We start from the raw sequence: 22,400 nt of genomic DNA, 5'->3' as shown, positions 1-22,400 counted from the left end.
TGATGTTCCAGATCCTGGCAGTGGCGTATCCGGAGTTGGATGGGTGCTTGAGGGCATCACAGCAGCCACAAGGGGGTGAGTACAATCTCATTCAGCTGACTCTGCGCGCATTACGAGGTGTCTGGGTGGGGGAGGCGGGCAGTGGATTCCCCTAGGACAGGGCGAAGTTTGTAGGCAAGGTCCCTTGTGAGGCAGGCTATGTGGCACCACAACCCCAACAGTGGTAAGAGCTATCTACATCTAGTCAGGCTCCCGTGACTTCCAGGTGTGCAGCAATTGGTGTTAGACCTCGTACCCCATGGTCAGGTGAAATTTCTAGGAACTGTTAGTGCATGGCGTAGTGCAAGGGCTGCTCCATGTGTGTTGTGTCTGTTAACGGTATGGGTGTTGCATGCATTGAACATGTCTTTCTTCTGTCTTCCCCCCCTTTCTGTGGTCTCCCTGTTCTTATGTGCAATAGCATCATCAGGCGGAGGAGCATTGGCACCGGAGCAGGAGGGAGCTGCAACCCACTTGGCCCTGGGGGGGCGAAACAACGGAATCTGAAGCCACCAGTGGGACGGAGGGCAAGGGGAGCTCCACGGCGGGGACAGGAGCAGACAGCAGTGACAGTGACTCCTCCTCTGATGGGAGCTCCCTTGCGTTGGCGGGCACCTCTGTGCCCACTGCATCAACAGGTACAGCCGCCACCCCCCCACCAGCCCCGCCCTCCCAGCAGCCCCTAAGCGTGTGTCCCGTGCCCACTCACCCAGGAAGGTGGGCATCTCCTTTGCCCCAGGCACCTCAGGCCCTGCCCCAGTCAACCCTGCTGCCCTGAGTGAGGAGGCTATTGACCTCCTGAGATCCCTCACTGTTGGGCAATCTACCATTGTGAATGCCATCCAGGGTGTTGAGAGGCATTTGCAACAAACAAATGCATACCTGGAGGGCATTCATTCTGGGCAGGCAGCCCAACAGAGAGCATTTCAGGCTCTAGCCTCAGCACTGATGGCAGCCATTGTCCCTGTATCCAGCCTCCCCCCTCCAACTTGCTACACCCAGACCCAATCCCCTGTACCTCAGTCTATCCCAAGCAAATCATCAGACCAGCATGCACACTCATCAACACACAAGAGTGGACATGGCAAACATAAGCACCACACATCCCACAGGCACTCACACAAGCATCATCCCCATGCAGACACAGCAACATCCACAGCCTCCACTGAGTCCCCCTCCTCCACGTCCTCCTCCTCTCTCCTGGTCTCGTCTCCACTCACACATGCATGCACTACATCCTCAGCCACTGCCTCCATCACCAGCACGCCCATCACCACACACCGCTCACGTGCACTCACCACCCCCACTCGAATGCACACATCCCCAGTGTCCTCTCCCAGTGTGTCTGTGAGCCCTCCTCCCTAAGTACAGAAACGCAGGCACACACCCACCGAACAGCCATCCACGTCACAACAGCCTCCGGCCCATGCACCTTCACCCAAATTCAGCAGACGTACACCACCTACAATCACTACATCTAACTCCACTCCCAAACCACCTCCATCTTCCAGTCCCAGTATGTCAAAGAAACTCTTCCTGGCTAACATTGACATCTTCCCTACACCTCCCCCCCATCCTTCCCCTAGTGCCAGGCTTTCCAGGTCCCAGCCAAGCATCTCAGCCACCAAAACCCCGGGCACAGTGGTGCCAGCAACTGCGGGGTCATCGAGTGCGCCACCCATCAGGGCTGCCAGTGTGCCACGTAGCGAGGGCGAGGACATTCCGCCTCGTGCCAAGGTGAAAAAGGTGCTCACATCCTGGAGGGAGAAACCTAAAGTACCAGCCACCAAGGGCTCAGCAAAAACCAAAGGGGATAGTGGCAAGACAACTACGGCACCATCAAAGCTGGGGAAGGGCCAAAAGCTGAAGAACAGGTCAGGAGAGCGCATGGTGGCACCGACTGAGAGACCAGTATCACACTTACTGTCCACAACCACGGCAACCTGTACGGCGGCGAACACCGCTAGCTGCCCTGCCACCACAACGCTACCACAAGCGCCACCTGCACCATCAACTACACTGCCCCCTGGCACGTCTACAGACTCAGCGACGGTCCTCAGCATCTTTCCCAGTGGGCAGCCATCTGAGGCTGCAGGAAACGTCCTGCTGTGTCCCTCGGCAGGTGCTGACCCATGCACCGCCGCAAGCACTGCCGCAACAGACACTGCCGCAAGTACCACCACCTGCACTGCCCCTGGCACGTCTACAGCCTCAGCAACAGTCCCCAGCATCTTTCCCAAGTGGGCAGCCGTCCGAGGCTGCAGGAAAAGTCCTGCTGTGTCCCTCTGCAGGTGCTGACCCATGCACCTACGCCAGCACCGCAGCAAGCACCGCTGCCACAGACACCGCCTCAAGCATCGCCACCTGCCCGGCAGCATCCTCGGACACAGGCACCACCTCTGACATGGCTACCATCCCCAGTGGTCAGTCGTCTAAGGCTGGAGGAGAGTTCCTGGATCCTGGGCAGCTTCCATGATGCATTTCTTCCATCACTGTTTGCACCTGCAGGTGGAAGGCGGAGCCGCAGCAGTTTAGGCTCGTGGCATGCACACCCAGGTGAGGGAATTATATCAGCCACACTGCACGTGGAGCACTCTGGGCACAAAACCCCCTCCAGAACCAGTGGAGATTGACATCCACTACCTCTGTCCTTGGCAGGATAAAGCACTCTGGGCACCAGGCCCTCTCCAGAACCAGTGGAGAATGACATCCACTTGAGAGACTGTGGCTTTGCACTCCCCAGGATAAAGAAGTGGGCAAACCACCCACTGGAGAGACTTGAGAGACTGTGGCTTTGCACTCCCCAAGATGCAGCAGTGGGCAAACCACCCACTGGAGATACTTGAGAAACTGTGGCTTTGCACTCCCCAGGATGCAGCAGTGGGCAAACCTTCCACTCGAGAGACATGAGAGACTGTGGCTTTGCCCTCCCCAGGGTACATCAATGGGCATGGAGCCCCCTCATGCAGCAGTGGTGTCGTGCGTTCATCAGGCTGAGGTGCCCCCCTCAGGTGCCTGTATATTTTCAATCTGATGACCCTGCAATGTTCTCTCCGTTTCGAGCCAGGTATCATGTGTTGTCCTCCCCCATGCATTTTGGGCACAGTGGTCCATGGACAATGATTACTACACTATCCGGACTTGTGTAGTTGGTGTACATATGTGTATAAATTGAATTTTGACTTTTGAATACTGGATTTTTCTTGATTACATTGGTTACAATCATTTCCTTTTGTCACTGCGTGGGTGCAGCGGGTGCGGGGGTGTATATGTAATGTTGCTGCATGTAATTATGTGTCTGTTGTTGTGTGTGTCACTCTGTTTCCTCCCCCCTCCCCTGTGTTGTAGGCGTAGTACTCACCTTAGTCGCCGCCGCCGTTCGTACTCCTCATAGAAGAGGAAGTAAACCAGCATTGGCAGTACGTGGAGTTCGGGCTCCATGGCGTCCTGGTTCCTCGTTGGGTGCCGAAAGGTGAGTGTTTTCCCTTCTGTGTACTGTTTACGCCGTGCTTTTGATAGCGTTGGTTCCGCCCCGGAAAAGGTGGCGGATAGGCCTCTTGTAATAGGGTGGGTGGTACTTTGTCTCCCGCCTGTCTGTTGGCGGTGACCGCCGCGCTGTTTGTTTCTACCGCCGTGGCGGTCGGAGTGTTAAAGTGGCTGTCTATGTTGGCGGTGACCGCCACGGCTGTAATCCCTTTTTTTTTTCGACCAGCCTGTTTGCGGTATTACCGCCGCTTTAACACTGCCCGCCAGAGTTGTAATGAGGGCCTAGATTTCATAATTTCTAACTCTAGTTCTACTGGTTGGATTTTTGTTCTTTTGGTGTCAATTTATTAAAATTTACTCTATCATTCTAGATTGGTGTGGAACTTTTCTTGTGTTTGCTTTTACTTTATTACTGTTTGTGTGCTGCATAAGTACTTTACACATTGCCTCTAAATTAAGCCTGATTGCTTTAGTGCTAAGATACCAGAGGGTGAAGCACAGATTAATTTAGTGACGTTTGTGATTCAACATGAAAAGGATTGTGGCTGTTGCTTGAGCATGGTTAATACCCCACTCACCCAACAACCCAATTTTTCACACAATACTGATGCCAACTTGCTTGTCCTTTCTAAATTTAAGGCCCATATTTATACTTTTTGATGCAAATCAGCGCTTGGGCAGATTTCGTCAAAAAGTTTACCGCCGGCTAACCCCATCCAACGCGCCAGCTGGGTGCCTTATTTATGGAATTCCGTTATCCGGCGCTGCGCCCTGGTTAGCGTCAAAATAATGACGGTAACTGTGCAGCAGAGGCGAAGGGAGGACTGGGGGTTGTGCGCCAAAGAATGGTGCAAGTCAGGTTAGAGTAAAAAATATTGGCTCTAACCTGACTTGAGCCATTTTTTGACGCACAACCCTCATGGAAATTACTCATGTCTTAGCAGACAGGAGTCACCCCCCCTGCCCAATGGCCATGCCCAGGGGACTTCTGTCCCCTGGGCATGGCCATTGGGCCCAGTGGCATGTAAGGGGGCCCAAGTCAGGCCCCCCTATGCCACTTAAAAAACAAAAAATGATACTTACCTGTACTCACCATGGATGGCTCCCCCCATCCATGGGTGTCCTCAAGGGGTGGGTGAGGGTGGCAGGGGGTGTCCCTGGTTGCAGGGAAGAGGCACCTGTGGACTGCTTCCATGGTCTCCCACCATGGAAATGAGCCCACAGGTCCGTTAACGCCTGCCCTGACCCAGGCGTAAAAAAACTGTGCAAATCCAGCTGGGTGCCATGTTTTAAGGCCCGCCTCCTCCTGTGCGTCATTTTGACGCCGGAGGATAAATAAGGCGCACATGCCTTAGAGTTATTTTTTGCACAGGAATGCCTACCTTGCATGTCATTAGCGCAAGATAAGTTTTCATGTACAAAAAATGACTCAAACTCCATAACTTTGGCACTAGATGGGTCTAGCGCCAAAGTATAAATATGGAGTTAAGTTTGCGACAATTTTGCAAACAGAGTATAAATATGGGCCTAAGTGTCTACTCTCAAAAGTAAGATTTTTTTTTCTGTTCAGGCAAGCTTTCTCTTGAACATTGTTACTTATTATATTAATTTCATCAGGGATTTCCTGCTATTCAGGAAATCTCTGAAGACATGTGTCTTTACTCTCAGATGCCCCTCTGCTTTGTTCAGTATAATATTTGGTTAGCAGGCAGCACTTGTGCTTTAGAAATGTATACAAATATGTTTTTAATTTGATTTGTAACATTTCACCAAAGGCCACAATGGTTAGCAACTAATTTAAATACTTTAGTGTAACAAATGGATTTGGAAGTCTAGGCAGTCATAGACATAGACCAATGGCATGTTCGAACGTACTCCTTTTGTGATATAAACAATATAACATGTATCCTCCAAAGGATCCTATGTTGCTTTCTAGTTTGCCAGTTTTTCCTCACCCTAAGACTATGGGTAAGCAGTAGTGTTGTACAACTGAGCAATTTTATACTTCTTTTTTCTTTTCTTTATTCCCATCAGCATTGAAAGAATTTTAGGTGAAGAAATACCTAATATCCAAACAAAAATAGAAGGAGGGGGAAGTATATTCTTAAGAGAGACACTCCAGCTACTCATTAGTGAATGCACCAAACCAACAGAAGAGGTAGACTTCCATTAGATGTGTAGGGAGAGCCAAATCCTTGCACATCTTAGGTCATCATGTTATATTTCAGCTGATAGCTAATGTCTAAACAGGTCAGACAGCATTCATCTGGACCTTCCAGTTCCCCAATATCGTGCTCAGATTTACTACAAGACAATCACCACGATCTTTCCATGCATTCATACATTTACAGTACCAGATCTCTTTGCTGTTGTGGGGTATTTCGTATATTTCGCTTTTTTTAACTTAAGGGCTTTTAATTAACCCCATGGAGGTTACAGGCGGGGCGGGCAAATACATATGTCACATAGTCATCAAGGATCCACCCCGGCAGTCAACATATTTGAAAAACCACAACTTGTGCATGTACCTTGATAATTTATTTGGGAGGCTACCTGTTCTCATGGTTTGGTGATTAAGGGCCAGATGTACGTACCGTTTTGCATGGCGCAAACTGCGAAAATTGCAGTTTGCGCCATGCAAAACGTGCATTGCGATGCTCATTCACATTTTGCGAGTCAGTACCGACTCGCAAAATGTGAATGTGACTCGCAAATAGGAAGGGGTGTCCCCTTCCTAATTGCGACTCGCACAGCGATGCTAAATTGCTTTGTGACCACGAACGCAGTCACAAAGCTATTTGCAGTTACCACCACTGCCTACTCTGAAATAACAAAACCAAATGGTTTCGTTATTTTATTGTATTGCAACTCGTTTTCCTTTAAGGAAAACGGGCTGCAATACAAAAAAATAAAAACTGCTTTATTTAAAAAGTAGTCACAGACATGGAGGTCTGCTGTCTCCAGCAGGTCACCATCCCTGTGAGTGCAGGGAATCACAATGAGGTCGCAAAAACCGACCCACCTCATTAATATTAATGAGGAAGGTCTTTGCAACCCCATTGCGATTCGCAGACGGTGTCTGAGACACCGTTCTGCATCCGATTTTGTGATTTGGAAATTGCAAGTCGCACAGACTCGCAATTTCCAAATCGCAAAATCGGAAATTGCTACATCTGCCCCTAAATGCCTATCTCTGCAATTCCTGAAATAGTTGAAGGTGTTTGGGGAAGCATCCTACACTCATTACTTTTGTTATGCCTACTTAAATGGGGTAGACTTTTAGAAGGCTACTTTGTGTTTGAGGAGGCATTGACAGAGCATTCATAAGTGGTTACATGTTTGAGGATGTTTGCTTCATTAGCAGTGTTCCCTCTTGTGGGATTTACAACTCTACAGGATCAAATCAACTATAGGTATTTCCACTGTAACTTGTTACACTTGCACCCACAACAAATCACAGATCCTGTGTAATTCTGTTTTGTGCAAATCTGTATTTTTAAAAATGCATCTGACAGAAATTACTAGTTGCAGATTCCTTACCTATGAATTTCCCCAAAGCGTTAGACTGGATCTGGAGAATTTTTGTGAGCAGTACCCCTGCACATGATTAGGTGTCATAGATCGGCTCCATGTCTATTGTCAGCATTGTCTTCGCTGAATATGACATCACAGTTCCTATATAGGTGCCACCCCAGTGCACTGACATCAGTTGTTTTTTCTTTTTGTGCTAGCTAGTGCTGATCTGAAGACTGCTACTCCTCAGTAATTTTTTGACTGGCTTTTTTTGACTTTTTGTTGAAGATTGTTTTGCGTTTTCAACTCCTGGTGCATCAAGGAAGGCCAGGTTGAGGCCCTGCAGTTCTTGTCATCGGGCTTTGTCTGTGATGGATCTGCACCTCTTGTGTCTTTGGTGGCTTGAACGCGACACAAAGTCTTGCTCTGAGTGTTGGCCATGCAACCGAAGGCTTAGAGGGAGCAGTCCAGGAAGCTTACGGCAGCCTGGTACTCAACTCTATGCAAGTTGATGTCTTGGTTGAGAGTAAGGTTCAGGGATTGTTTGGGGAGTCCTCCATTATCGTTGTCCCACTCCAAGTCCTCGGGCTGATCGGGTAAGTTGAGGCACAAGAACAAATCTAAGAAGTCAAAGCGCTCTTCAACTTCTCCTCATCTGTCAGCCGACAAGATGAGGGAGCATCCATGTTCTAGACCTCGCTCTGTGGAGTCTGTGCCTGGGTGACTCCAGGCCTCCCTGAGTGTTCAGGTAGTTTGATACTCCTGGAGTTCCTTCAGACCCCACGAAGTTGGAAGGGGCCCCTACAGGTTCCGCGCCGCGGGCTTCTGATTTGAGGGGCATCCATGGATCCAGTCCTGGATCAGGACTGATGTTGATCATACCACTCTGACTTTCCCCGACGCCAGTCCTGATGGTCTCAGCCCAACCTGCGCCCTCAGACGGAACCATACCCATTCTTATCCCTGACTCCAAAATGGAGCTGGATAGGCATTGTAAAATGCTGACTCCAACACCATATGAAGCCTTGCCTCCTATATCAGATCCTGAGCCCCATTCTTATGGGCTAGGTTACAGTAAGGAATGGGAGGGGTCACTGGACCCTTTAGAATGCCAGCTCCAGGACTATTACGATTGGAGACAGGCTGGGTGAAGACAGCAGAGTGGATACTTCTCCAGATACTGCTGAGCTTTCTCCTCCTACTGTGGCTTTGGAGGAGGGAGCTTCCTATTCTATGGTGGTGATATAAGCAGCTGAGGTCCTGGACCTTGAGTTGCCTTCGGTGGCTGTCAGGACTAATCTCCTGACAGAGGTGCTTCAACCTGAAGCTTCCTTCCTCAGAACCCATGCTGCCGTTTAATGAGGCCCTCATGAATGTTGTATTGGGAACTTAGTCCAAACCTAGCACAGGGGCTCCTGTGAAGAGGACAATTGCCCACTGCCATCACCCTGCTCCAGGATACCCAAGTTGTCTGTCACCACACCCCACCGCTGAGAGCTTGGTAATCCAAGCCTCAGATTCCACAGGCGTGTTTCCTTCCACACATGCATTCAGGGATGCAAAAGGCTGGATACACTTGGGAAGAAGATTTTTTCATGTATTTTGGAATGTTAAGGATACGGTTGCGCAAGTTCTTCCATAGGTTCCAGAGGAGGCCTAGGCTATACTCTCTCAGACTGTTGCCACTGGGAGAGATAAAGCAAAGTTCAATATCTGTTGCGGCTGCACACAACCAACCTGCTAGGCAGAGTAGTTTCATCAGCAGTGGCCCTGAGGTGCCACACCTGGCTGAGGACGTCTGACTTTTCAGGAGATGTTCAAGCTACTTTGATGGCTCAAGCGCTTTAAGCATTCTCAAGCTACTGCCAGGTCCTTGGCCTTGCGATGGCACCTTGACCCCCTCAGTCTGCCTTTCACCCCTTTTGTGTCTATGAAAGAGGCCTCCAACCATATCCATTCCTGACTAGCTACCATGCCACACATGCTGCCAAGTGTCTGTATAGCTGAGGGCATGGGATCCACTGACCTCGTGGATCAGGGACCTAGTGGGCTTATCCTTCTGAGTCGCAAGTCCAGAATATCCTGGCTAGGAGACTGATGTTTCAGCTTCTATCTTGGATTTTGGTAAGAAAGACTATGATTCTGCTGGGCCTCATGTCCTCCTGCATCCTGCTGGTGGCACATGCCAGATGGCATATGCAGGCTCTGCAGTAGGACCTAAAGTACTATTGGGTGCAACATCAGGGAAATCTCTCTGGCAAGGTCCAGATCTCAGAGGGAACTGCGCAAGATCTGCAGTAGTGGTTAATGTACCACAATTGGCTCAGAGACAAATCCCTCTTCCTTCCCAAACCAACTCTGACAGTAGTGACAGAGGTGTCACTTGTGGGATGGGGTGGCCATCTGGGAGATGTGGAGATCAGAGACATCTGGTCTCTGGTGGAATCCGGACTCCATATCAACCTATTGGAGCTCTGTGCAATCTGGCTAGCATTGAAGGCATTCCTTCCCTCTAGCAAGGAAAAGATGGTGCAAGTGTTCATGGACAGCACCACCGCCATGTGGTATTTCAACAAGCAGGCTGGGGTGGCATCATGGACCCTTTGTCAAGAGACTCTGCGCCTCTGGATGTGGCTTGAACAGCAGGGCATATCCGTGGTGGTTCAACATCTGGCAGACTCTCTGAACACCAGAGCAGATGACCTCAGCTGCAAATGCTAAGCTTGTCCCATATGGGGTCTCAATCCAGAAGTGGCTCAAGGCCTTTTTCAGGAGTCGGGAGAGCCTTGCTTAGATCTGTTCACCTCCACAGAGAATGCACAATGTCAGCAGATTTGCACATTGGAGATTCCAAGGCGGCCGTTGGTTGAGGTCACTTTTCGTCTAGAGTGGAACTCTGGCCTCCTATACACCTTTCCACCCCTACCACTTCTGCCCAAAGTTCTCAGGAAGATGAAGAATGACTGGGCCCAAGTAATCCTTGTGGCTCCAGACTAGGCATGAAAAGTCCGGTATCCTAAACTGTTGAGCAGCAGCAGGGGAGGGTTCCGCACTTGAACCTGTCCTCTCGCTGCCTTCCTGCGTGGAGATTGAATGGCGACAGTTGACAGATTTTGACCTTACTCCCAAAATCTGTAATGCAATCTTGGCAGCCAGGCGTCCCTCCACCAAAATGGTATATGCCTGTCTTTGTTGCACAGACAGGTCTATTGACCCCATCTCCGCCCCTGTTTTTGAGGTCCTATTGTTTATTCTTTCCTTGTCCCAGGAGGCCTCTGCTATGGGCACTCTTAAAGTCTACATTTTCTGCTATTTCTGCTTTTTTGAGATTGCCTGATCAACCTACTTTGTTTAAGTCCCCTATTACACATAAGTTCCTCAAAGGTCTTACACATCTTTTTCTTTCATCACCATTCATTATGCCCCAATGGGATCTGAATTCAGTTTTGACATTTCTGATGTGCCTTCCTTTTGAGCCCCTCTACAATTGCCCTTTCAGGCTTCTCACTTTGAAAACAGCCTTCCTTGTGGCCATTACATCTGCCCACAGGGTGAGTGAGTTGCGGGCATTGTCACCTAAGCCGCCCTACCTTTCTTTCTATCCTGACAAAGGGGTACTTCTCACTAGGGCCTCCTTTTTGCCAAAAGTGAGTACGCCCTTTCATATAGGCCAATTCATTACCTTACCTACTTTTTACTCACCTTCCATCTTTCTAAGGAAGAAGAGAGGCTCCACCGCCTGGGCCCAAAAATAGTCTACCTTGATTGTACAAAAGAGTTCTGAGCGGATGATTAACTCTTTGTTGGTTTGTGGGTGCAAAGAAAGATCAGGCAGTGCAGAAGCAGACCATCTCCAAATGGGTGGTAAGCTACGGCTGTGACCTCTGTGTTACCACCGGAGTTCCAGTCCTTGACATCTGTCAGGCGGCCTTGTGGGCATCTCTGCACACATTTACCAAATACTACTGCCTGGACAGTGCGGTGCGTATGGATGGGTACTTTGCCCAATTGGTCCTGCATGACTTTCTAGTATGATCTTGGTTCACAGACCCACCTCTGGGGATGGTATTGCTTTGGTATCTATTCAAAGATAAGGAATCAGCAGCTAGAAGTCTCGTCGGATGAACAAGTTACTTACCTTTGTAATGCCTTATCTGGTAGAGTCAATATCTAGTTGCAGATTCCTCACTGACCCACCTATCCTCCCCACTCTGCAAACTGATTTCTAGGGGCAGGGACTCCCCTTTCAGGGACCTTAGTTTTGATGCAAAACTAGTCAGTGTTGTTCTTCATTGTTCTGCGTTTCTGGCGTGGATATTCATGAAAAGAAATTGATGTCAGCATGCCCAGTTGGCACCTATATAGGAACTGCAATGTCATATCCGGTGCGGGCGACGACGGACATGGAGCCAATTGACACTACCCATTGGTGCTCAGTTGTACTGCTCACGTAAATTCTCCAAATCCAGTGTGATGCCCGAGGGAAATTCAAAGGTAAGAAATCTGCAACTAGATATTATCTCTACCAGATAAGGCGTTACCAATAGTAAGTAACTTTCTCTTCAACTATACAATATAATAATGAAATGCATAAACTAAATCTGCTGATACTGGTGACAACTCTTGTGCACTAGCGCAATTTGCAGTTAGGGGTGTAAGAAGCAGCCCCTTAATGCCTAAGGCAGGAACCTTTAATATCTGACACTAAGTTAATGCAAATTTGAACAATGTGAATTATGAATATGACATGAAATTGATTTGCTGAGAATTTAAAGACTTGTTTATACCGTGATCCTATTTTACTTTTACCATAATTCAACATTTCAATCTTAGATTTTACATAAAGGTGTAAAAAACTAACTGAAAGTGAATTTTTCAATGCACATTACCTAATTTTTCCTCCTTGCCTTTGTTGTGTAAAGCATTTTTCTACGATGTGCTTGTTCTGATTTAACGGCAATTCTTTGCAACCGACTCACAAAAGCATTTATGAACATGGTAAGTAGTGCTACAGAAGTACTCTTCTATGCACGTTTACATGTCTTTGTGAACCGTCCGCAGAATGCCAAACGCCCCATTGGCACAAGTGCAATCCTTTCAATGTGTTCTAATTCTTTAAGACTGTCACCTGATTATTCCCATTGTATTCCCAGTTTAGATGTTTTTTTTTTGCTGGGGAGGGGGCAGGTAATTTAGAAATTTAGAAAAACATGTAAGAGTATGTCAATGAGAACTGCAAGAGTACTACTTTGTGCGCTGCAGGATGCCTTTCTGACTGTACCCCTGTATATTTAGTGGAGGTTAAATTAAGATCAGTATTAAATTTTGTAACACTTTTAACCGACCCATTAGAAAGCTACACGTAAACTGTAATCTGAATAATGGAAGTCATAATATACACTGTTGGTGAAACAAAAATAATATTTTCCCAAAGACTTTAGAGTGTGGATGGTGATGGAGGGCCAGGTTGCTTACAAGTCAGGAAATAATGCAGCTGGTAAGAATGCATGCTCTACCTACACACTAACAGAATAAATATTGCATTATGTAGAGAATCGAGCGATGGTAAGCTGTTTTCAAGGTCTAACCTAGTTCATGATATCAGTCTGTTTTTGTCTAACTCCTACCTCTTACTCTAATCACCAAGCGCTCTGAAGATCTAATAATAGCTTTTTATCTACTCTTTGCCAAGGCCAAGCTTCTCAAAAACCAAGTTGCCTTTTTCTGACCTGTAATAAGTATCTGCCACAAATCAGGAACCATTTTTAAGACCCTGTCACTGTTTTGAATGTGAATGCAAAATCTCTACTGCAGAAACGTATTCAAAGGAGAAAACTGTTAAGCTTTTTCTCAGTTCTATACTCACAGAAAAAAATGTACATGCTGTCTGACTTCAGATAACGTCTTAGACTTACCCACAACAACTCACCTACTGAGTACACGTGTGTAAACAAGCTCCATCCCATTGGCTACCTATGCACTTGCTTTAACTAAAAACGTATATTAATCAATCCATACTTCAAGTTAAATAGCATCCCTATGATATATACCAATACCTAGTCGGTTTTCTGTCTGACTGTACGGATGATAAAGAATGAAAGATTAATTTAATACAGAATTCAACTGATTTATATATTAAGCACTAAACCTAACATATTTAGTTATAGGTTAGTGTAGTATTTCTCCTTTGCAATGATATTCTGTCCTAGTGAAGTTGCCGAGTATTTCACAGAGTGGTTATTGGCATGTGACGGGGCTCATGTGTGCAGGTTAGAGGTAAAGTTCATTGACAAATGCTTCGACTCCAGTGCCTCGTTTCAGAGGCACACCGCACCACTGGAGCCTCGTGTTCACCATGTGTGGCTTTTCAACGATGGGTGTTGCTATGGGTAGTCCCACGCAACACCCATGGAATCCGATGGAATCTGACGCATTCTCAGAGTTACACGTCTGGGAATGCATTAGATTCCTACGCCACCTGAGAGGTAGCTTTAAAGTGGTGCAACAGGGAGAGATAACATTATTTCTCCCCGTTTTTTCCTCTTTCCATGGGAGCTGCATTCTACACACACATAGAAAGAGGGAACACCATTAATGATTGGTTATGTGCAGGAAGTTGTCCATTCCTGCACATAAACAATCATCCCTGCAACGCAGGGGCCCTTGTACCTTGGTGTAAGGTGCCTGAATTGGCACCAATTGCTAGGCAGCATTTTGTTCACCAGCGCAGGGAAAAAGTACAGGAATGTGCCATATCTTATAAATATGGCGCATTCTTGCCATTTTGTTTTGACAGTGCGGTGTAGAAAAAAGGATTGCGTCCCTCCCCTGTGCCAAAACTCAGTAAATGAGGCCCTGAGTGCCTATTTCACAAACGTTTTGTACTTAGATCTTAGGTGTACAACAAAAGCAGTTTACAAGTGACATTTTTTCATTCTCGTACATAAAAATAAGATAGGTAGAATTTTACTTTGAAAAAATGGACTTGTACTTGCGGGGGAAAAAAGCATTTTCGCTTTAATGTCAATTTCTTAAGTTTAAGGTCAGGGACAGAATTTTTGGTTGTTTTGAGTGGGGATAGGGAATTTTACCTTCGTATTCCAATGAACTTGCAATAACTCATATGCTTGTGCATGCAACTTTCAATTCTATAAAGTACTGGAGTGGAGGAAAATAGTTCTCTGAGTAAATGCCTTTTTCTGCCTAGGTTGTGGAAAATCTGCATGATTACATTTTGTGAAGTTAGAATATTCATGGAAATTTGTGAAGTTGGAATATTCATGGAAATCTATGCTTTTCATAGATTTCATGGAGTACTCCATGATTACATTTTGTGAAGTTGGAATATTCACGGATATCTATGCTTTTCTTAGATTTCATTGAGTACTCTAGTGATTCTTTGTGGATTTAAAAAAAGGTGGAAATCTGTTCTGTGCCCATTGAAAAATGCTTGACTTTTCAAGCCTGGACTTGTGAATTGCTTTCCACGTGTCTACGTCTGATGGGGATACAATTTGAGGGAATGTATGAGCGTTTTGAATGTGACAGATTGGGTGTTTTTCAATGTGGCAGAGTTAGTCATCTACTGATTGAACCATCCTCTTGAAAGAAACCCTCTATATCATTTGGAACCGTGCGTAACCTTTTTGCTTTATTGATTACTGGGAACCTTACGCACGGGACCAGGAGTTTACACTCCAAATATCCCATTTTGCCCCCCCTTTTGTTGTTTATCCGAAGAGTTAGAACTGACATCCATAGGGTAATATTTCCCCAAACCGTTTGCCTTCACCCCTCTGTTTTGCTGAATTTGTTTTTGCTGGCTTTTGGACTGTGCACTTTACCACTGATAAGCCATGCATAAGAGCTTGTGTTGTCTCCTTCAAATATGGTAAGTTTGGCCTACACCTAATTGGTACATTTAATTTACTTGTAAGCCCCCAGTAAATGGTAACATATGTACCCAAGGCCTGCAAATTAGTTGCTACTAGTGAGCCCACAGCACAAGTTGTGCCACATACTAAAATAGATCTGTAAAACATGTCTCAGGACTATCACTGCACCCTATAGAGCAGTTTTAAATTGCCATTTGAGCCTGGCAAAATAAACATCATGCCAGGTCTAAACTTTCCTTTTTAATACGTATAAGTCACTCTTAAGGTACAACCTATAGGCATGGAGTGTAGGGCGCACAGTACTTAAAAAGTAGGATATGGGGTTTTAAGTTTTACATTTTCTGGCAGTGGAAAACTGTCAAAGTTGTTTTTCACTACACCACGGCCACCTCTCTCATGGAATAACATTTGGGTACCTTATTACACTTAAAAAGTTATAACAAGTTTGAGATCAAATAAAGAAATACTTCTTCCAATTTTAATTTTAATTCCTCTTTACTGGTAAAGCTAGATTTTAAGTTACTAACTTTTAGAAGTTAATATTTTTGTGCATAACTGAAATGTCTTTCTACCAGTGTCCAGGGTCACATGACTGTGAATGGCTTTCTTGTGGTGTGATGTGTTTTCCTTCCAGACATGGGGTCAAAAAGGACCTTGGATGGCTTGCGGGGTTGTACTCAGCCCTTTGTGAACTTCAAATGGTAGCCTGAAGGCTGTGCCAACCATCTTAATGACTAAGGCATCCCACACTAACTGGCAAATGCAGCTCACACTTGGGCCTGCCTCCCTTGTACTGGAGACAAAGGAGGAATGGTGAAGGGGGGTGGTCTTTTGTGTGCTTTGGCAGGCCTACTCTACGGAATGAAGGTGTATCCTTTTGGTGTGCTTTGAATGACTATGGAAAGGATGCAGACTGGTGTGGCTAAGGCTGCTGCAGACAGAGTTCCTCTCTATGGGTTGGCAAGAGGTTTGACATGTTAGGTGACCCTGGAAGGTTAGGGACAGATGGATTCTTTGTGCACTCATTGAGGGAGAAGTTATATTCTTACCAGACGGTGAATCCCTCGATCTGTTGGCAGCTTCTCCTGTGCAAGGGGATGTTTGTGCTTGCCTTTGCTATGCAGACGCAAGCTTTTTTTCCCTATACCTGTGTTAAATAAGTAAATCAAATGCATCCAGGTTTACTTATTTTTAATGTTTTAACACTTCATAGTAAAAAAAAAAAACTGAATGCATATTTTGAAAAAAACTCTTCCATTTGATCTAAACAATTTGATTTCTTTTTTCCTGGCTATATTTCTTTTTTCGCTTCCAGAGAATTGGAGGATTCAGTTTATGAGTCTCATATAGGCAAAATGTAAGTTGCAAATGTTTTGGAACTAAGGCCCAAGTAACTTAAGGGAATTATTTGTGAAGTATCCCAGGCAGGGTACTACAGTGTGCTTTACTTGACCAGTTGCAATGACCAAGGTTTAAGAAGGTTAGGCCAGAACAGAGAACTCTTGGGGTTCAAAGTGTCAAATACTTGAACAGCCTGCCAGTGGCTGCAAGGCAGATTGAAAACTATAAACAATTTGCGAAGTGCTCAAGCATATTTTTGTTTCAACGGGTCTTTGTTCCCCTGGACTACTATTGAGGGTTTGGGTATTCTCCAGCTGGACAGGAAGATTTATATAAATTGGGTAGTGTAGCATCATAGACCTTTAATTCGAAGTAGACCATTGTCTAATTGCTACAAGACTGCTTCCACGTTTGTACTCAGATTAAGAGTAGGATGATACATAATTATGGTGCAGCTTTCTGCCCACCCTTGACCATGACAGGCCCCATTTTCTTACTCCCTGTTTTTCTGGGTGTGGAATACCTTACCAAAGTTTACTGGGCAGAAATTCAAGGTGATAAAATTGCTTGAGGCTTTCGCTGCAACAGTTGTCAGGATTAGGCAATGCTTCCCTCCACCAGGGCTCTAGTTTCCTTCCTTCCCCAACCTCCCAAAGCCTTCTTCCTTTACCTCTGCCCAGTAGAGAGGTCTCTATTCCCATTTACCACATGCCCAGAGCAGGCAGTAAATGGGAGCCTTGAACCCCTTGGAATAGGAAATAACATACAGTAATTCCATGTTCACATTGTTATTTTTCATTCTGAGGGGTTTAACTGAATTGTATGGAGCTGGTGGGGTGTTACTACATGGTAACAGTAATTACGGTGAGCGGTTTGCAACCATCAGTACATTTCAAAGGGTAACTGAGTTCATAATGACAGCCAATTCTCTGGACCCCATTGAAAGTAATTCTTCTCTATTTACTGGTATGCTCCTGGAAAGCAATGAGCCTTGTAAAGTGGGGAACTTGGTTCAGGAACTGGATAGTGGCATCAGAGCTGTATAATTTTCATTGTGCTTGCTCCAGAGGGTGACCTATGTGAACGTTTACTCCCTTCGTTGGCACCTGATTATACACAGCCACATGGGTACGCTTACCCTTTCTTTATGAGTGTAAATAGTCTGTGGGGCTGCTGAGAGCCTATATATACACTTCTCTCCCAGGAAGCCTGCCCCAATTTGCACATTGCTCTTCAGGCAATTCTGAGAGACAGCACAAATCCAGTTCGACTAGTTGTTTTTCAAAAGGGATTTATTAATTAATTCAATAAAGTGAAAAGTGTGAGGTGCCACAAAGAAAACCTGGCCTATGTGTTTTGGTAAAAAGCCTTCGACTGGGTTGTGATATATATATGTATATATATGAATTTACTCACAGAAAACCATAGAAATTTAGCAGTTATAGTTAGAGTTATTTCAAGTAACTATAACTCCTGCCCTAAGGTAACTATACCTTGGCCCCCACCATGCCCAGTTTTTTCTTCAATAACATTTTATTGATATTTTTATTCCCGTTAGAAGAGTTGTCATAAGTGCTGTAATATCTGTGGTAATTAGCAGTGCTTGGCATGGGCGCAAGTTATAGTTATCCTAAGGCGCGAGTTATAGTAAGATGCACAAAAAAACTACCCAAATTAAGTATTTTATACTAGTTAGTTAGTAAGTGCTATCTTGTTGGGTAAATGTCCAGTGTGTATTATACATTACAGCTGTGTAATGGACCATAAGGAAATGCCTCTAGGTGACCTTGTGCGCGTTTAGCAATGTGATTGTTCCTCATGAGTCTTTCTCCAGAATTCTGCAATAACATGAATACTGCTATAGAGAGGCCAATAAGACAAAGGTGTAAAGCTAAACTAAATCAGGGTTCTTCCTCTTACCTATTTGACGGAATTGCTTTTTTGTTTTGTAGAGAAGTCCTCATATTCCTCTGCATCAAGTGCACACCCCCAAAAATCTTCAGGGAATGTACTGGAGTGCCCCTTCAGTAAGCTCTCCATCATCCTGGCAAAGGGCAGGAAGCCCGATGCATGCTACTACGGTAGACAGTGCAGAGCCAAGTGGGCAGAGCTTTCAGGTGATTTGCACATTTGTATACTTGTGGCAATTTAAAGGGAGACCCATGGACTCTAGGGGAGTGGGGCCATAAGTGAATGGAGGGGGCGGCCACATTTGCCCTCCTCACAGAGCTGATCTAAGACCATGGGACACCATCCCTTGGGGCCCGACCTTCACTATGTAAAGGAGGGGGCTATGTGACCCCTCCTTGGGCCGATATAGGTCCAGAGACCCCATCTCCTGGGGTTCGGTCATCTCTCCTGGGTGTCCTTCAGGGAACCCATTGTGCAATGGCACTGCAGGGAGAGCCTTAAGGCCCAGCGGTCCCAGCCTCCTGTGGGAGCCTGCATTGCTTTTGCACACAGGTAGCTGCTACACATGCAGCTCCCTGTCTGTAAAAGCAATTGTTTCATCTCTTTCCCTGTCCGCATCTCTGTGGGCAGGAAAGAGATGGATCCTCTGCTTCCAAACGGCAGGCACATTTTGACAGCTCTCACCTGCTGGAAGCTCCCACCAAATCAGAGCAAACAGCTATGAACCAGGGGTGGGCATCCCGGGACATAGTAGGAGTTGGCCCTGTTGGGGTGGCAGTCCCAAGGGCCATTATTGGCTCCACAAGGGGGGCCTCATGGCTCCCCTGCAATGTTTAAATTCACCCCAAGAAGGAGGTGGTCCCGGGGATCTTCAACAGACCCCCTTCATCATGTTATATCAGTTACTGCAACAAATTGACCCAGTGAGGTGGCGGCCCACAGGGTTAAGGGGGAGCAAGTTATAGTTACCTTAGGGCATGAGTTATAGTTACTTGAAATAACTCTAACTGATGAATTTCTATGGTTCTGTACATTTAAAATGGGAACCTGACTATAACGTCCCTGTAACCTTTGGCTTCTTATGTAAATTTCAGTTTTTTTAATTATTTTCCTAACTAGAACATCCCTGTAACCTTTGTTTTTGTAATTCATGTAAAGTAATTTTCATTACTATACGTTAATCCAACCACCGCTGCAGTTGCCTGCAGGGCTTGACCTGCTGCCAGACCCTGCAGCCAACCCACCTAACCACCCAAGCTACGCACAGCCCTTTGGCTGTGAGCAGCAGGAGTTGCCCACTGCCTGTCTCTCTGGGTGTGAGATAAGGTGTAAGAGAGTATATCTGGGGTGAGTGGCTGTGACAGGGTCTGCCTGGGTGTGAGAGTGGGTGCATCAGTGTCTTAGTGGGCACATCAGTGTCTGTGTGGGTCCGTCAGTGGGTGTAGGAGTGTTTCAGTGGGTCTGTGACTGGGTGTGTGAGTTGGAGCGGGTCTGTGAGTGGGTGCATGGGTGTTTGCGTGAGTTTGGGAGTGGGTGCAGAAGGGTCTGAGTGGGTTTGTGAGTGGGCGAATGAGACTTAAAAACAAAGAGAGAGAGAAAGAGTGAGAGGGAGAGGGATGGAGCTTTTTAGGCTTTGGTGAGTGATATACGCGAATTAGATATTTCTATACAAATTGAAAAGAAAAATTTATTTGTCAATGAAAAAGGGTGAAACCACCTTTTTTTAAGAACCTTAAACTTTAGACTTTGAAATACAATTCATAGTATGGAAATGACTACAGACACACCTGGGCTACAACCCTCAACTTTCATTGTTAGGGTCTGTGACCTTAGCCTTTTTGCCACAGGTAAAGTCCTTCTGTGGCATGTTTATTTTTTTAGAAGTCATTGCATGAAGAGACCATTGCAATGATTCCCTTTCTCTCTATTCCATCCCGTTATGGGATGAAATAGAGAAAGAGAGTGACAAGACCATGGGATTAGCCTCAAGGCTCCTGTGGTCCTAGCCTGCTCCCCACATTTTGCCGGAACCATTGTTGCTCCCACGAGCAGGGAGCTGCTCTAAATAGCCGCTCCCTGCTTGTGGAAGCAATGCATTCATCTGTTTCCCTTTGTGCAGACAAACAGATGAAAACTCTGCTTTCTGACAGCAGGAGCTGTCAGAAAGCAGACTTTGTTGGCTTGTGTTTGGTGTGGGCTGTCAGCTCCCCGCATCATATTTGTGTAAAACCCAAGAGAGGTGGTGGTCCCAGGGGCTGCAGAGGAGCCACCATGCTGACCCCGCATCATATTTGTGTAAAGCCTGGGGAAGGTGATGGTCCCTGGGGCAGCGGGGTTTGGGGCTGCGCCCCCACACTGAATTTGATAAAAGCCCTGGTGAGGTAAAGGTCCCCAGGGCTACAGCGAGCTGGGTGGCCCCACACCCTTAATTTTTGTAGCCCTGGGGAGGTGGCATTTCCCATGGCAGCGGGGTGGGAGCCCCTTGCATTAAAATTGCAATATCATAAAATCCTTTAGACAAATTGTTTCATGCTGTCTAATTAACCACATTTGCCAAAAAAGGGTTTTATAGCACTTTGATATGTATGCCTCATTGTCAAAGTTCAAAGTTAATTTATTTTCAAAAATGCTAAATTAGACCTAGAAGAGACCACTAGGCACAAACTTTTACGTTATTCAGAATAACCATTGACCCAGATGCATGCCTCCCATAACATACTTGAGACAATTCCAGGTTAGTAGGAATACATTACAATTGTATTTGATATACATTTCTCCCTCATGATTCACTCTATTTTACTCACAGGAATGGGGAGGCTCTATTTATGGCCATGTTTAAATGCAAACTGTAATCCCCGAAATGTAACCTATGCGCCTATTCTAAACAGAGGGCTAAGTTAAGCATTACTTTTGGGAAGAGATAATTTAACCAACATTTCACCAGTCCTCCATGGTGGAAACGTGTGTGGAATTCCACTTTTCAGAATTAAATCCATTTACATCTTTTGCATTATATACTAAAACCTTACACATACATTATAAAGCCCCAGCAAGTTCAAGACACAGAGGTCTAGTTTTAATAAACAAGTAGTAAAAGTAAAAGTCATCTTTTATGCACATCTGTACAGACAATGTGTGGAAGGAGAATTCACTTCTTCACAAACTGACAACCACGTAGCATTATGCAGAAGCCCACATTGATTCATCAAACAAAATCCAATATTTCCTGTGTGATATATTTGAATGCAGCACTCTATAAATTTTAAGCACTGATTTCTATGCGTTCCGTGGTTTCTTGGCTTAGTTCCTCTGAACCTCCTTCATCTCGCTTTTACAAGACATTGCCAGCCATTAAGTCAGATCTCGCTACGGTTCTGGGATGACTGGTGACTTAAATAGCTGAAGAACTGACGCCTGTAATAGTTGAGGAGCTGCAGGAGTGGTATTTTAACAACCGAGACAGGGGTAAATCGATGTTAGTTACAGGACGTTTAAAGCAATGTGTTCGATTTGTTAAAAAATTATCAAGTTATGTTGACGTCTCCGAAGTAAACAACTGAAAATAACACAGTGATATAATACACAGCAACAAAAGAGCACAATTAGAACATAAAGGGCACGGCATAAACAAACAGTTAATTCAGAATACAACACAATAACCGCAGTACAACACATCACCACAAAACAATAATACAGCACAAAACCACAACAGCACAATCAACACCATAATACACAAGAACCACAACAAAACGAAACATACCAATTATTTAGAAACCTTTGTTTCACACCTTACCACCTCCACATTTCAGTAATAAAAGATGTTCACATCAGACCCTACATTTCTATCACCAATGACATGTAACAGTGCAGGTCAAAAATGTTTAGCAATCAAGCCCTATGCATTATTAAAGGTAAAAATGTTGAGACTTATTAAGCAGGTTCTTAGTCCTGTGTTTTCCATTCATTGCAAATGTATCTGTGTGCTTTCCCACATCTGATCACCAATATCAACACCTAATTTGAAAACAAAATAATTTCAAGAGAATCCACTTTTATTTGAATTGCTTTTGTCATGCTGGTATTTATTTTTACATGTTGTCTAAACCTTCCCTCCAACTCATAATATGTTAATTCACTAATGACTGAAAGAATGAACTTATCAACAGAAAATATGTTTGAGTACAATTTGCTTTGTTTTGTTAAATATCTACCCTT

At 45.4% G+C, this 22,400-nt stretch overlaps 1 protein-coding gene across 1 annotated transcript in view; it reads left to right on the top strand.

The window, feature by feature from the left end:
- The window catches only part of FSHR (follicle stimulating hormone receptor), a 1,893,748-nt gene that overhangs the window by 1,117,391 nt on the left and 753,957 nt on the right, over positions 1 to 22,400 (top strand). The gene's annotated exons all lie outside the window — the stretch shown is intronic.

This window comes from Pleurodeles waltl, chromosome 5, assembly GCF_031143425.1.
Source record: "Pleurodeles waltl isolate 20211129_DDA chromosome 5, aPleWal1.hap1.20221129, whole genome shotgun sequence".
In the NCBI taxonomy this organism is placed as follows: Eukaryota; Metazoa; Chordata; class Amphibia; order Caudata; family Salamandridae; genus Pleurodeles; species Pleurodeles waltl.
The sequence above is the reverse complement of the archived record's forward strand: the minus strand, read 5'-3'. Positions and strand labels throughout refer to the sequence as shown.